The 13,508-nt window shown below is 36.9% G+C and overlaps 1 long non-coding RNA gene across 2 annotated transcripts in view; it reads left to right on the forward strand.

The window, feature by feature from the left end:
- The first annotated feature begins 613 nt into the window (after window positions 1-613).
- The window catches only part of LOC143685950 (uncharacterized), a 36,720-nt gene continuing 23,825 nt past the window's right edge, over window positions 614-13,508 (forward strand). For both annotated transcript variants that reach the window (XR_013176817.1, XR_013176818.1), the window contains exons 1-3: window positions 614-744; window positions 12,809-12,919; window positions 13,004-13,112. This is a non-coding gene — a long non-coding RNA (uncharacterized LOC143685950). The remainder of the gene's footprint in view (window positions 745-12,808; window positions 12,920-13,003; window positions 13,113-13,508) is intronic.

Below are 13,508 nucleotides of genomic sequence, written 5' to 3' on the forward strand. Positions count from 1 at the left end.
TGGTGTTGGCACATTCAAAAGGGAATCCTTTGGCCAGTATTTCCTCACTCCTTACCATAAATTCCATGTGGCTCTATGAATAAACTAATGAAAAGCAAAAAAGTAAACTTTTTTAAAAAATTCAAAAGAATTGCCTTATGTTGTCACTCTAGGGCAGCGCTTTCAATGTATTGTATAAAACCCACACATTTGACAAAAGTTATCAAATACAACTGTGTAAAAATAAAACAATTTTCTGAAAATTTTTATATGAAAAATATTTACATGACAAATAAAGGGTAAATTTCCTTAAATAAAGATCATCTATTGGTAGCAACTAATAGCTCTGTAAGCTTCCAGGCATTTTTCTAAGCATATACCTCCATATGAATTCATTTAATACTTAAAAACAATAGCCATGTGGCAAAGTGTCCCTATTGTCACCATTATAAAAATTAGGAAACTGAAGCACAGAGAAGTTGGTTAACTCTTTCATGTTACATAGCTTTCAGGAGAATCCTTGGGGTTTGAACCTAGGCTGTTTATCTGATTCCAGAGTCCATTTGTTAAACCACTATTACTTCTTCACATTATATAAACTTTTGTGTCGTAAATTTTTTACAGTGTATCCATATCACCTATTCCAAAGATAAAAGGAAGAAAGGAAGATAGAAGTACAGACAGACAGAAGGAAAAAGTAAGAAGGAAGGAAGGAAGGAAACAAAGAAAGAAAAAGTATTCCTCATAGCTGACCGGTGCATTCATGTGAGTGAATTCCTTAGAGCAACATAACCCAGTGCTTAAGTGAGCATCATAGTCATGTGTAGAATCAAACTACACAATGGCGAGTAGGTTATGACACTGAGCTCCATAATAAAAGATGACCACTGTCCTGGCCAGGGTCCTTACATCTCTTTGGCCACAAGAACATTAGTTTTCCTTATGACAATACCATGTTGAAAGAGATCGTGCAGTTCCTGGCACAAGTGCATTGCTATGATTGAATATTTTCTTGCACTTCTCTAGGCTTGCACAGCACTTCCACTGTAATCAGTCACCATGATGTGATTTACAGCAGATTTGCTATTAGTATCATTGTGTATTCTGGTCCTTTTGCTTTAATGGCATTTTTCTTTGTCTGAATACTATCGAGTCCTAATGGACTGAACCATATTGATAGGGGTCTTAGCAATTGCATCCTCCTTTCCATATCCTTGGCCTTTGTAGCTGATTTTTTTAAAGTTATAAGAAAAATACCGAACTCCCTAAGCCCTAAACAATTAATACATAACTCTCACTAGCTGATTCCTTAAAATATGCATTGTGTTGAGGGAAAAAAATGAAAAGAAGAACTTTCAAAATGATTCTAAGGAAAACAAATCCAAATCACATTTATTAAGCAACCCACTCAGGCACAGCAGGAGATTTCTTCCTACAGAGCTGCATACATTTGAGAGAGATAGTTAGAAATGCTGCAGAATGCACAGGCCTTCAAAGGAAACTCTGACCTACTTTGTTTTCGCCTGGTCCAGGACTTTTACTTGCTGCTGTGGCTTTCTCAGTCAGATGGAATCAGTTGCTGCTGCATTTTCTGTGTCTAGTCTGCTCACACATCACATAAGTCAGATCTATGGTAAAAAAGCTTCTGATCTCCTGCTGACAATTAGGGGCAGTATTACAAGCATTTCACTGAGAGTGAGGGGGTGGGGGGTGGTGTCTCCTAGTCATCATTTCAATGTTTGCTTCCACCCAGATAAATGACTTTGTTTAAAAACTGGAAACATTGTTACATTTCAAAATATCTAAAGACATCATCTTAAGTAGTAGATCCTGAATTCTAAACATACACTAGAGGAATACCATAGGCGGCTACTTATTAATAAGAACATCAGGGAACATTTTCTGCCATAATCTAATGATGCTGAGTACACGGAGACTAGCCCCAAATTGGGACTATGCAGTGTACATTGGGCCCAATTATAAGCTAAATACACTTATGGACTTCCAGTCCCCCCAGGTGGAGTAGGGAGGCCCAAGACTCAATCAAGTGATAAGAGCAAACTAAACAGACCAGCTTGATCTTGAAGAAGATTTCAAAAAATCCACAAAACTGTGAAAAGAGTTTTCTGCATTTTTTCTTCTCTCCGCCCTAAACCTAGCTCAATCTTTCTGTGTCATCTTCTCTAATGAGAACATTTAGCCTCTTTCATTCGTTCATTTGTTTGTGCACTGTTCCTGTGGACCTATCATGTTCAAACAATCAGGAAATTTGTAGTTCCTCTGGTCTTCCTCTTGAGCCTCCATCCACTAGTTGGTAGATAGGACTTTTAATTAAGTGTCAGTATGATTTAAAACATAGCCTGCACTGGTCATTTTAACAGTTCCTCTAGGTAACACTTAAGTTCTTCTTTGGCTAACAATGTGCAGTTTTTTAGTAAATCTTCCCTCTCTCTCTACTCCTCTTCCAAAAATGGTCTCTATTTATGTATGTGGGATGGTTCTGGTTGACCCATTTTGATGGTACTGGTGGGAGAGACTTCTGACTTGGGTCGGTGTTTGGGTATGTAGCAATATCCCAATACCCTCTTATCTTTGGGGCATTGAACTTGGTTCACTTTTATTCACAGATAAAGTCTGCAGTAGTCCGTGCTCATTAAGCAATGTTTATAGGGCCTCCTGACCTGATCCTGACTCTGTCAGGAACTATTGAACTATATTCCTACGTTGACTCCCAATTATTTCTGGCCTGAGAAATCTCTTCTTCTGCCCTAATTACATAGTTCTCTTTGCAATGAATATATTCCCCTCTGTCAAGCTCTTTGGCTACTTTAGGTTCTCATGTATATAATAGGGAAGCAAGGGGCTGCTAGAAAAAGATGTATGTCTGTACATCTCTCTTCTTAGAAGCGCTTCCTTCCCAGTTAACCTTACTGTGATAAGGCTCTTACAAGGTCCTCTCTTCTCTCAAAGTTCCTAATGGGGAATTGTCAGGAGTTCCCTACTCTCAGTAGTTCCCAAAGACCTGACAGTGGAAATCACAAGAAACCTCTCATGGTTTCCTTTGCCTCCCTCTCTCCAGCTATTTTTCCCCTTTCCACAACCAATTTGCCAGAAAAGATCCTATATTTCTCCTTCCTATTCCTGTCTGGATTTAAAGTACATAAACCTTGAAGCCAATCCTCCAAATCTGACCCTTACTATAAAAGAAGAAAGCAGTACTTTAATCATTTCTGAATGCCGTAGCCTTGTTCATAAGATTTGTTGGAAATTCTGTTTTAAATGTCAGAGTTTCATTTATGATAATGGTAAAATAGCTTATAGCAGACTAAATTTTCTGCAGAGAACAACTAGACAGTGTGGGTTTAACAAATAAGTAAATATAATAAAACTTTTTGAAGACTTCAAAGAACCACAAAGATAGTCAGGACTTGAGCAACCAAAATCATGGACAGATGGAAATTTTACTGTGGTTGAGTCAGACATTCTGGGGCTTTTTCTCTCAAAACATTCATCAATTTTTGATTAGCACAGGATAGAGACTGAAAGCTAAGCAGGACATGACTACTAACAGACACAAAAGATGTGCAGAGCTTTTGGCAGTCCCATGGGACTGAGATAGAAATTTTACTTCAGGGTTACCTACAGCAAGGATTTGTAAGGCCAAAATTCCACAGAGAATGGAAGTGTAGAGAAGAGAGCCTGCTAGTCTGAGCTGCTTTTTCCTTGGAACATTTATGATTCAGAAGCAAAGAGGGCAGAGATAAGCCAAGGGAAAAATGGCAGCCAAGAGAATGAAGACCTAATTGGACTTTTGGTAGTCTCATAGTTCTCAGGAGATAAAAAATTGGAGTTTACAACTTGCCAAGGAGAAGGGACCATGCTCTACATCTCAAGACTTCAATGGATACCTCAAAAGGACTGTACCTCAGGAGAAAGGAAAATTCAAAAAATATATAAATAGACCTGAGAAATGCTAAAATCCAGCATCAAAATATCTCAAATCCTACTTGGATTAAGTTTCTTTGCCCTAACTTTAATTTTTCAGCAGAAGGTATAGGCTAATCTGGGGTTATTACAAAATATTCATTTGTATTAGTTAGGGTTCTCTAGAGAAACAGAATCAACAAGGAACACTTGCAAATATAAAATTTATGAAAGTGTCTCAAGTGACGGTAGGAACACAGGGTCCAAAATCCGCAGGACAGGCTGCGAAGCTGATGACTCCAATGGATGGCCTGGACGAACTCCACAGGAGAGGCTCACCAGCCAAAGCAGGAATGAAACCTGTCTCCTCTGAGTCCTCCTTAAAAGGCTTCCCATGATTGCATTTAGCATCACTAATTGCAGAAGACACTCCCCTTTGGCTGATTACAAATGGAATCAGCTGTGGATGTAGCTGACGTGATCATGACCTAATCCTATGAAATGTCCTCATTGCAACAGACAGGCCAGCGCTTGCCCAATCAGATGAACAGGTACCACAACTTGGCCAAGTTGACACCTGTCCCTAACCATGACACCATTTTTTTAAAAAAAAATCAAATATACAATTAGAAAGGACCAAGAAAAAAAGAGATGATAGAAAAAAGTATCACAAGTTATGAAGGTTATACAAAAATTAGGGTTTTCAGAAATGCACTTTAAAATATTTGTGATTAATATATTCAAAAACATAGATGACAATGTGGAAACTTTCACTGGAGAACTGGGATTTATGATCATCAAAGAGTCATTACAGAACTGAAAATAGGAAAAAAGTGCCAGTGGATGGATGTCGTCTTTGTCATTCTCTTAAAATCCCTCCTATGCCAAATCGATAACTCTGCGTTCAGCTTCAGAAACATCCGTGTGCAGAGAAACTGGAGCAGCATCCAGATCTCCTGGGTACCTGGTGTCTCGGAGGCCAGATGTCATTAGCCCATTTCAGTGCAGCAGTGGGCACAGGGCCTTTCTAAGGGGGTTGCAACATTGCCAGGCTGTGCTGAGAAAGTGAAAGCAAGACTCCTTCTTTAGAATGCTCTTAACTCCTCTGACTGCTTCTAACATCCTCCCTAAAGGCTTCTGAGTTTCAAACTCGATGGTCTCACTTTCTATATCTGAGCTCAAACTAGTTGTTTAACATGATGTGCCAAAACAGAAATAAAGCCATGAAGCAGAAACAGACTCCCCAAAATGGAATTATCCAGGAAAGAAAACAAATGTGTTAGAATAAAAATCACTAGTAATTTGGGGAAAAAAAATAAAATTTGATCTTGATATTCTGTTTTGGAGAAACTATTAGTTGCCTGCTTTATAATTTTGGGGTGATGCAAGGTTTTTGAAACATGAAACCATAGTCAACTGTAAAGATAGAAATTTGCTAGATGATTTCTCTTTGAGGAATAAAAAAGGAGATAAAAGAATAGACACAAACTAGATAATGCTTTTACAATTTGGATGGCAGGATAATACAATAGTAAGTTGCTATTCCTTATTAAATAAACAGCTATTATGAAACAGGAATATACAAACACAATAAAATTATACTCAAAATGTATGAACTTGCAATCCTCAAAACAGGAATTATAAATTCTATGGTATTCAGCCACAGCTGATTTTTTTTAAATGCAAATTAAAGGGAAATTAATTTTAACTTGACCACATTAGCCTGACAAAGATTTCAGTGCATTATCTATTTTCAGAGTTGGAATGAACAGTGAGATGAACAGTCTCAAGAACTAGTGATGGGACTATATACTGGGATTATATTTCTAAAAGATAGTCTAAACATCAAAGCCATAATAAGAGATAGTATAATATGAGTATTCACAGGATGGGTTCTGCAGTAAAACTGCCTGAGTTGTATCACGACACATCAGTTTACAGGCTGTGTAACTTTAGGCAAGTAATCACTGATTGCAAAATCTCCCAGGTTCCAACAGCTATCCAAAGTAGCTCCCTACCAAACAGTGACTCAAGGATACAGATTGATGCTCATCACCTTGCCATCTCCACCCTTTTACTTCAGTGTCTTTGTGATATGAATAAAGAAAGAAAATGGAGGGTCAGATGGAAGGTTTTCAGTCACCAGAAATGACACACACCATTTGCTCACAGCCCATTGACCAAAACTCATCACATGGCTCCATCTACACGCGAGAGGCTGGGAAATATAGCTGCTTTTGTGCCCAGGAAGGACAGAAGTAGTGGATATGCACAAGCAAAGAAATCATGCAGTAAATTTACCTATGAATGTTTTTGTATACCTTTTTTTTTTTCGTATGGGCAGGCACCAGGAATCAAACCCAGGTCTCCAGAATGGCAGGTGAGAGCTCTGCCTGCTGAGCCTCTGTGGCCCACCCTATTGCATACCTTTTGATCCAGGAATTCTGCTTCTTTAAAGTTATCCTAGAGAAATACTTGGAAAAGTGGGCAGCCAATGTGCGCCCAGGTATTTTATTCACAATGTTCCTTACATTATTAAAAATTTCAAACTAAACTACCATTTAAAACTCATGATAAAGAACTATGGTTATTGGCAAGGAAAAATGTTTATTATTTTTAAATGAAATAGCATATTACAAATTGGTATAGTAAAAGTAGCATGTGTTTATATATATTTCTCTGTGTGTGTATGATTATGCAAAAAAATTTTGTGAAATATACATGATAAAAATTCTCACACTTGTACTGGCAAGTTAAAATTGTGGGGTTTGTTCTTTTGCGGGAAAATTTAAAATACTTTTAGAATGTCTTGTCCAGCTTTAAAAGCAAAAGTACACTTTGATTTCTGTTTGTCTGTCATATATTTCACAAAGGAGAAAGTGTATTGACCCATAAGCTCATCAAATAGAAACATGTACATATCAGAACCAAAGTAAATGCAAATCTAAAAATGGAAATGGGAACCATAGTCCATTCACCATAGGACAAAGCTCTATCACATACCTAGAAATAAATTTAATAAGAAAGAAACTGGAACTATATGAGAAAAACAATAAAATCTTATTGTAGAATATAAAATGAAATCTGAACAAATGGAAATGCATACTATGCTCTTTAAGGAAGGATTTACTATCATAAAACACCTATTCTCCCAAAATTAATATAACATTTAATGCAATTCCAATTGGAATAGTAACAGGGGCTTAAGTCACATTTTATAAATGGTTTTTGAAGTTCATATGGAAGGTAAAATGTGTAAGAAGAGAGAATAGAAAAATAGTGAAAATAGCAAAGGGGGAACTTGCCTTAAAGATATAAGAATATGGCTATGATATATCCTCTGTAATCTGACCAATGTCCGTAATATAAAAACAGACACATAATGAGTAAAACAGGATGTAGAAGAAAGAAAGAAACAGGCACAAAACATATATGAGAATTTACTATACGCTAATACTGGTTTTGAATTCAATTTGTAAAAGAATGAATTATTCATATAATTGTGTTATACCCAACTTACTCTGGAAAAAGTTAAATTATCCTTTAATATTATACCATATATAAAATAAAATTACCTATGAAATAAAGGCAACACAACAATGTGGGAGGCATGTTTAATACCTTGATGTGTGTGTGGAAGGGACTTGCTTAACCAAGAGAAAGCAGAATCTACAAAGAAAAGATAAATACTTCTGCCTACAAAATATTTAAAAGCTTTTTATAGCAAAAGGAGCTATAAATCAAGGCAATCAACAACCAATCGATTTAGAAATGGATTTAAAAATCATTGGAAAAGGTTTGCCATTTATAAAGTTGAAAAAGAATTTTGCAAGCAATAAAATACTTTTGCATAATACATACTTAACAGTTCCTAAACAACAAACCACAGACTGGTAGGCATGTGAGCTGTGACTTCAGAGTCTAAGCATGAAGCCTGCAGAGTTGGGTTAAGAAAGCATTTAATTACTGAAGAAGAAGCCAATCCTATATTTTTGTTAAAAATGTGCTCTGTATAAAAATGATTTCCCAAAGATCTATGAAGAACTGATTTTGGGAATGACTCCATGTATATATGTTTGGGCGTATGTAAGCCTTGGTAGTCTTATTTTCTTCTTAGCAAAATGCAAAATTCTTAAATAGTGACAAGAAAAAGGCAATTAATCCAATAGAAAAAAATGGTCAAGGGATATGACAAAACAAATTCCTTAAAAGCAAAATCCAACGTTAAGAAATGTATGCTCAAATTCACACATATCAAGGAAATGAAAATTAAAGTAACACTGAATTATCACATAGCCGCCACTGGATAGCCACACGTTTAAACAATAATAGCACTTATTGCCAGAAGGGATGTTGGTAAAGGAGACCCTTAGAGGAGGAAAGAAGATGGGAACAGTTTACAGCTTTTTAGAAAAGCAATTAGGTAGCATCTATTAAGATTAAAAATGCATTTATTATTTGAGCTATCAATTCCCCCTACAGGGACTGTATCTACAGAAATAAAAACATAAGTATTCAAATATATATATATTTTTATATATGGATTTGACACATGGATTTAATTAGCACATTGGTCATAATGGAAATAATTGAAAAAAGTGCTTTGTTCACACCATGAAGTACTCTGCAGTCATTAAAAGAAATAAATCAATTATACCTGTTGACCTGAAGGAATTTCCATGAGGTATTGTTGAGTGAGAAAAGTAGAATGCAGAAAGTTTGTATTGGAACTCATTTTAAGAAAAAAAAATAATGATCTCCATATGTATATTTTGGATTTGTATATTATTATATGAATATAAACAACTGTTTGGAAGGAGAATTATTAATTTATCATGGTCTTCTATAAAGGAAAAAGAGAGGGACATAGGAGGTAGGCAGAAATAAAAAATGATGTAGACTTTGTTACCTGCGATTCTCCACGTGTTACTAAGAAAGGGCTCACCGCCTGATGCGCACAGAGGCCAATATGGTGACACTGGGATTTTAAGAAAAGAAGGATATTTATTGCAAGATTGACCATCAAGGAGATAGGAGACAAGCTCAAATCTGTCTCCCCAATCCAAGAACTGAGGGAGACATAGGATGGAGTCTCAGGGAGGTGGGGACAGTGAGGAGGATTCGCGTTGGCATATTCTAACTGGTTGTTCATAGGACTGTCTGTATTTGGTAGGAAAATACCAGCAAGCCATACCTCCTTTTCCCTTTGAGAGTCCACTTGCATTTTATTTGCTTCTGACAATTCCTCTTCCCGGTCATCTTGGTTCTTGGTTCCAAGGGAAGTGACTGTTTTCCCTCGTGTCTCAGAGGTTGTTCAAGGGGCAAGGACACAATATGTGGTATCTGCACAGATGTCCGCTGCTGAGTATGACTGCAGCTAAGTTTGGCGGCCTGTAAGGCAAACTCAGAAAGGGCACAATTTAGTAATAGCGAAGGAAGGAATTCTGATGAGCAGCTGGTTTTAGCAAGAATCTGGCGGTTTTTGTTGCTTTTTTGGGTCTTTTTTGTTAAGTTTCCTGGATTTCTGCCTGGGGTTTCAAACGTGGTTCTACATGAAGCTGATTAGAAGGATACAGAACTGAGGTCTCAGTTCAGACCAGAGAGTGTTCATAAACCACCAAGTAGGAGTCTGCATAATGGTGTAATGGAATTATGAACCTGGCATCAAAGAGTCCAGGAGTCATATTCAGTATCAAGTGTAAGTTGTGGGATCCTAGAATGTTACATTTCATCTCGTATTTTTTTGCTTTTCCCTCCTTGTAATATACTGTGGTGATTTGGAGCTGTGTATACTCCGGAAAAACATATTCTTAAATCCAATCTATTCCTATGGGTATGAACTCATTGTAAGTAGGAATCTTTGATGAGGTGACTTCAGTCAAGGTGTGGCCCAGTCCAACCAAGGCGAGTCTCAATGTTTATTACTGGAGTCCTTTATAAACAGAATGAAATTCAGAGAAAGAGATAGAAAAAGCTGCAGGAAGCAAGATGCTGAACATCAACGGAACCCAGGAGAGAAGGGAAGGATCACGAGACATTGCCAGTGCTTTGCCATGTGACAGGCAAGGATCAAGAATTGTCGGCAACCAGTTCTGGAACACCAGTCTTTGGGAAGACAGCCCAACTTGATAAAGCACACCTTGGTGATTCCTTGAATTGGCTTTAATTTAGCCTCACAAGTGTAAGCAAATAAATTCCCATTGGTCTTTGCTTGAGTGACCCAGGAAACTAAAATAGCCACTGACAGAGCTGTGAAGATATTAAAGCAAAATATGTAAAATGCTTAGAAGATTGTAGATAGATATGAGGTACAAAAAATTATGCTTTTCTTTCCATTTCAATCAAATTATGCCTCCTGATAGCCAATGGCAGGATCTGAAAATCAATGCATATGACAGAGAAAGACTGATAAACAATATTACGTTTCAAAATCTAAGATTTCAAATAATTTTTAAATTAAGAATTCAAAGGTTTTATTAATTACCAAAGAGTACATGACAATCCCTGGGGCTGATTGACTTAAATCTTGCTGACTATTCCCAGGTTTGGCTTTCTTTAAGATCCTCACAATCTCTAGTTATCCTACCAGAACAGCTATTATTTCATTATTCTGTGTGTAAATGGTTGGCGTTCCTATCTTCTCACATGATTGCCACCAGACTTACCAAGTGTAAATGATTAAGTTGATTGGAGTGGGGGAAGTGGGGTAGGTGGGATGGGGCTGAACAAGTCAGGCAGAAATGAAATTTACCTGGAAAACAGACACCTACTCTTTCCACATTCTGCAGCTGGAATTGTATGGCATGCACAGTATTACTTTTTCTCACTGAATACAGCAATGTTTCTGGAGCTTTCACACAAACTATTGTAGTAATTAGAAAGGAGAAGACAGGCTGCAGGCTCGATGTGGATTTGTACTCATCCCTGTGATATGAGAGATGCAAGAATTATGAGATCCTAGCCATCCCTTAGCTAGGGTTTCTAGGAGAACCATGAGTTCACACAACTTTCCCATCATCTTCACTGAAAACGTCAATAGATAGGGAAAGATATTTTAAATTCCATCACTTGAATTATTTCACAGTCTAATAGGAGAAAGGACAATGCAGAAATTACAATACACCAAGAAAGAAATATGAATTTTACAATAATAGATTATATGAAATAATATGGAATTATAGACCCTGGAAATCTAAAGCAGACTAGATATTTTTTGGAGACTTTGACACTATATGTTCTAGAAAATTGTACTGCTGCAAACATTCAGAAATTCTGGAAGCCTCCTTTAAATACACAGATGAACTTAAATAAAATTAAGGAAAATACATGTGGAATATAAGTGGCATCAGCAGAGCCATAGGCTGCCCTGGGAATATCTGTTGATTCTTGGAAGCTTAAGATTTTGATGTCCTCATGCTTCAATGGGAAACATGGCTTTTATTAAGACAGGGAGTTGGAGACAGGTTGAATAAACCAGCAGTTGTTCCTAAAAAGAAAAGCTTAAGTTCTATATACCTTAAGTGAAAAGATGGACTTGGGAAAATAATCTACTGGCAGAGGGAAGTAACAAGGGAATTTGTCAATCTTAGACCTCAACTTGGATGGACAGATGGACTTTTTTTTTGCAAATTCACAATCACAATCCTGCTGTCATGTGGATCTGGGGGTTACATTTTTACTACCTACATGGTCCAGGAATCTCTAAGGTGAGAAATTAATTTAAGGTGCTTTCACATTGACAGCAGCTCAGAGCTACTAGGGAAGTAAATGCAAATCCTCTCTGGATTAGTACATACTCAATCCAAACCGACTAAGATTCTATATATTAAGATAGACCAAATGTGAGACCATAATGAATAGATTACCATTTACATAGAAAATAAGTCACAGATGGAGAGTTTTCAGGGAAAAAATGGAATAATTGGACCCCCCATGTAGTATACATAGTAGTATTACCAGATACAGACTATAAACGTTTTTCAAACTTTATAAAAATAAAATGAGTTGAAAACATGAGCAAAGAACAGAGGAGTATAGAAATAACGAGGCAGATATGAAAGAGAAGCACAATATAACTTCCTCAAATGAAAAATATTATGGCTGAAATTAAGATGTGTGTACACACACACACGCGCAAGTTGAATAACAGAACTGAAGAGAGAATTAGAGCAAACTGGAAGAGGGAATATCCTTGCCTTCTTCACGATCTATGGTCTTGGTCTTTCGCTATGAAATACAATATTAACTGTAGTCTTTCTTAGGTGTGCTTTATCAAGTTGAGGAAGTTCCTCTCAATTTCTATATTTTTGAGAGTCTTTATCATGATAATATGTTAAATTTTGTCAAAAGCTTTTTCTGCCTTGATTGATATGATCACGTGATTTTCCCTCAACCCCTTTCCCCCTACAATAACGCTTTAATAAGGTAGATTATACTGAGTAATTTTTGAATATTGAAAAGTCCTTACATCATTAGAATAAACCTCACTTGGTCATGGTATGTAATTCTTTCTATGTATTGCTGAATACAATTTGCTAATATTTTATTGTGGGCATTTGCATCTGTTTCCTGAGGGATATATGTACGTACTTTTCTTTTTGTTTTTTACTGTTTTTTCTGGTTTTGGAATCAAGATATTAGTTACATAAAATGAATTGGAAAGAATTTGTTCCTCTTCTATTTCTAGAAAGAGATTATGTAGAATCACAGTTAATTCTTTACATGTTTGATAGACTTCTCCAATGAAATCATCTAGGTGTGTTGATTTCTTTGTTATTAGTTTTTAAATTAGGAATTCAATTTCCATAATAGCTGTAGGACTATGCTGGGGAAGTCATGGACATCCCTAGCAGCCATATCCCAGCCCTCAATTAACCCCCAACCTCTCCATTTCTATTCTGTGCAGGTGTTTCAATGTTTGTATTCCTCAGTGCTGGTGAGATGATAAGTCTAATGGAAAGGACTTGGCCGTACCTTAAACCTGAAACCGGAACAAGCAGTTCCAGCTGTTCTTCAGGTCAGGAACTCTCAAGGCAGGGCCCCTTCTCTCTGGAGTATATAAATACCGCCCTTGGGCAACACAGATTTGTTTCTTTTCTAGGTCAAGTGGGGCACATGGAGCTGCTATCCACCAACTAAGTGATTGGCCTCACCGGGAGACTAGCCCCAGTGGGACCTCTTCCTTCATGCTTTTGGACCCTTTCTGCCATGTGAGTAAGAAAACGTCCATTGCTGAAAGTTTTTGTTTTGCCTGAGCCTGTGTTCCCAGGATATGTCCATATATAGCAACTCATTCCACAGATCATTCAAATTGTCTGTTTCACACTGAATGAGTTGTGATAGTTTGGGTTTTGGGGAATTCATTTCATCTAAGTCATCCAATTGATGTGTATAGAGTTGTTCATAGTATTCTCTTGTTATACTTTTGAGGTAATGCAGGGTCTGTAGTGGTATTTTCAGTTTAATTCCTGGTACTGGTAATTTATGTCTACTCCCATTTGTCTTTGTCAGTCCTTCTGGAAGTTTGATATTTTCAAAGAAACTGATCATTGTTTCATTGATGCTCATTATTGTTTTTCTGTTTGTAATTCTTTGGTTTTGCTCCT

The sequence above is a fragment of the Tamandua tetradactyla genome, chromosome 6, assembly GCF_023851605.1.
Source record: "Tamandua tetradactyla isolate mTamTet1 chromosome 6, mTamTet1.pri, whole genome shotgun sequence".
NCBI lineage: Eukaryota > Metazoa > Chordata > Mammalia > Pilosa > Myrmecophagidae > Tamandua > Tamandua tetradactyla.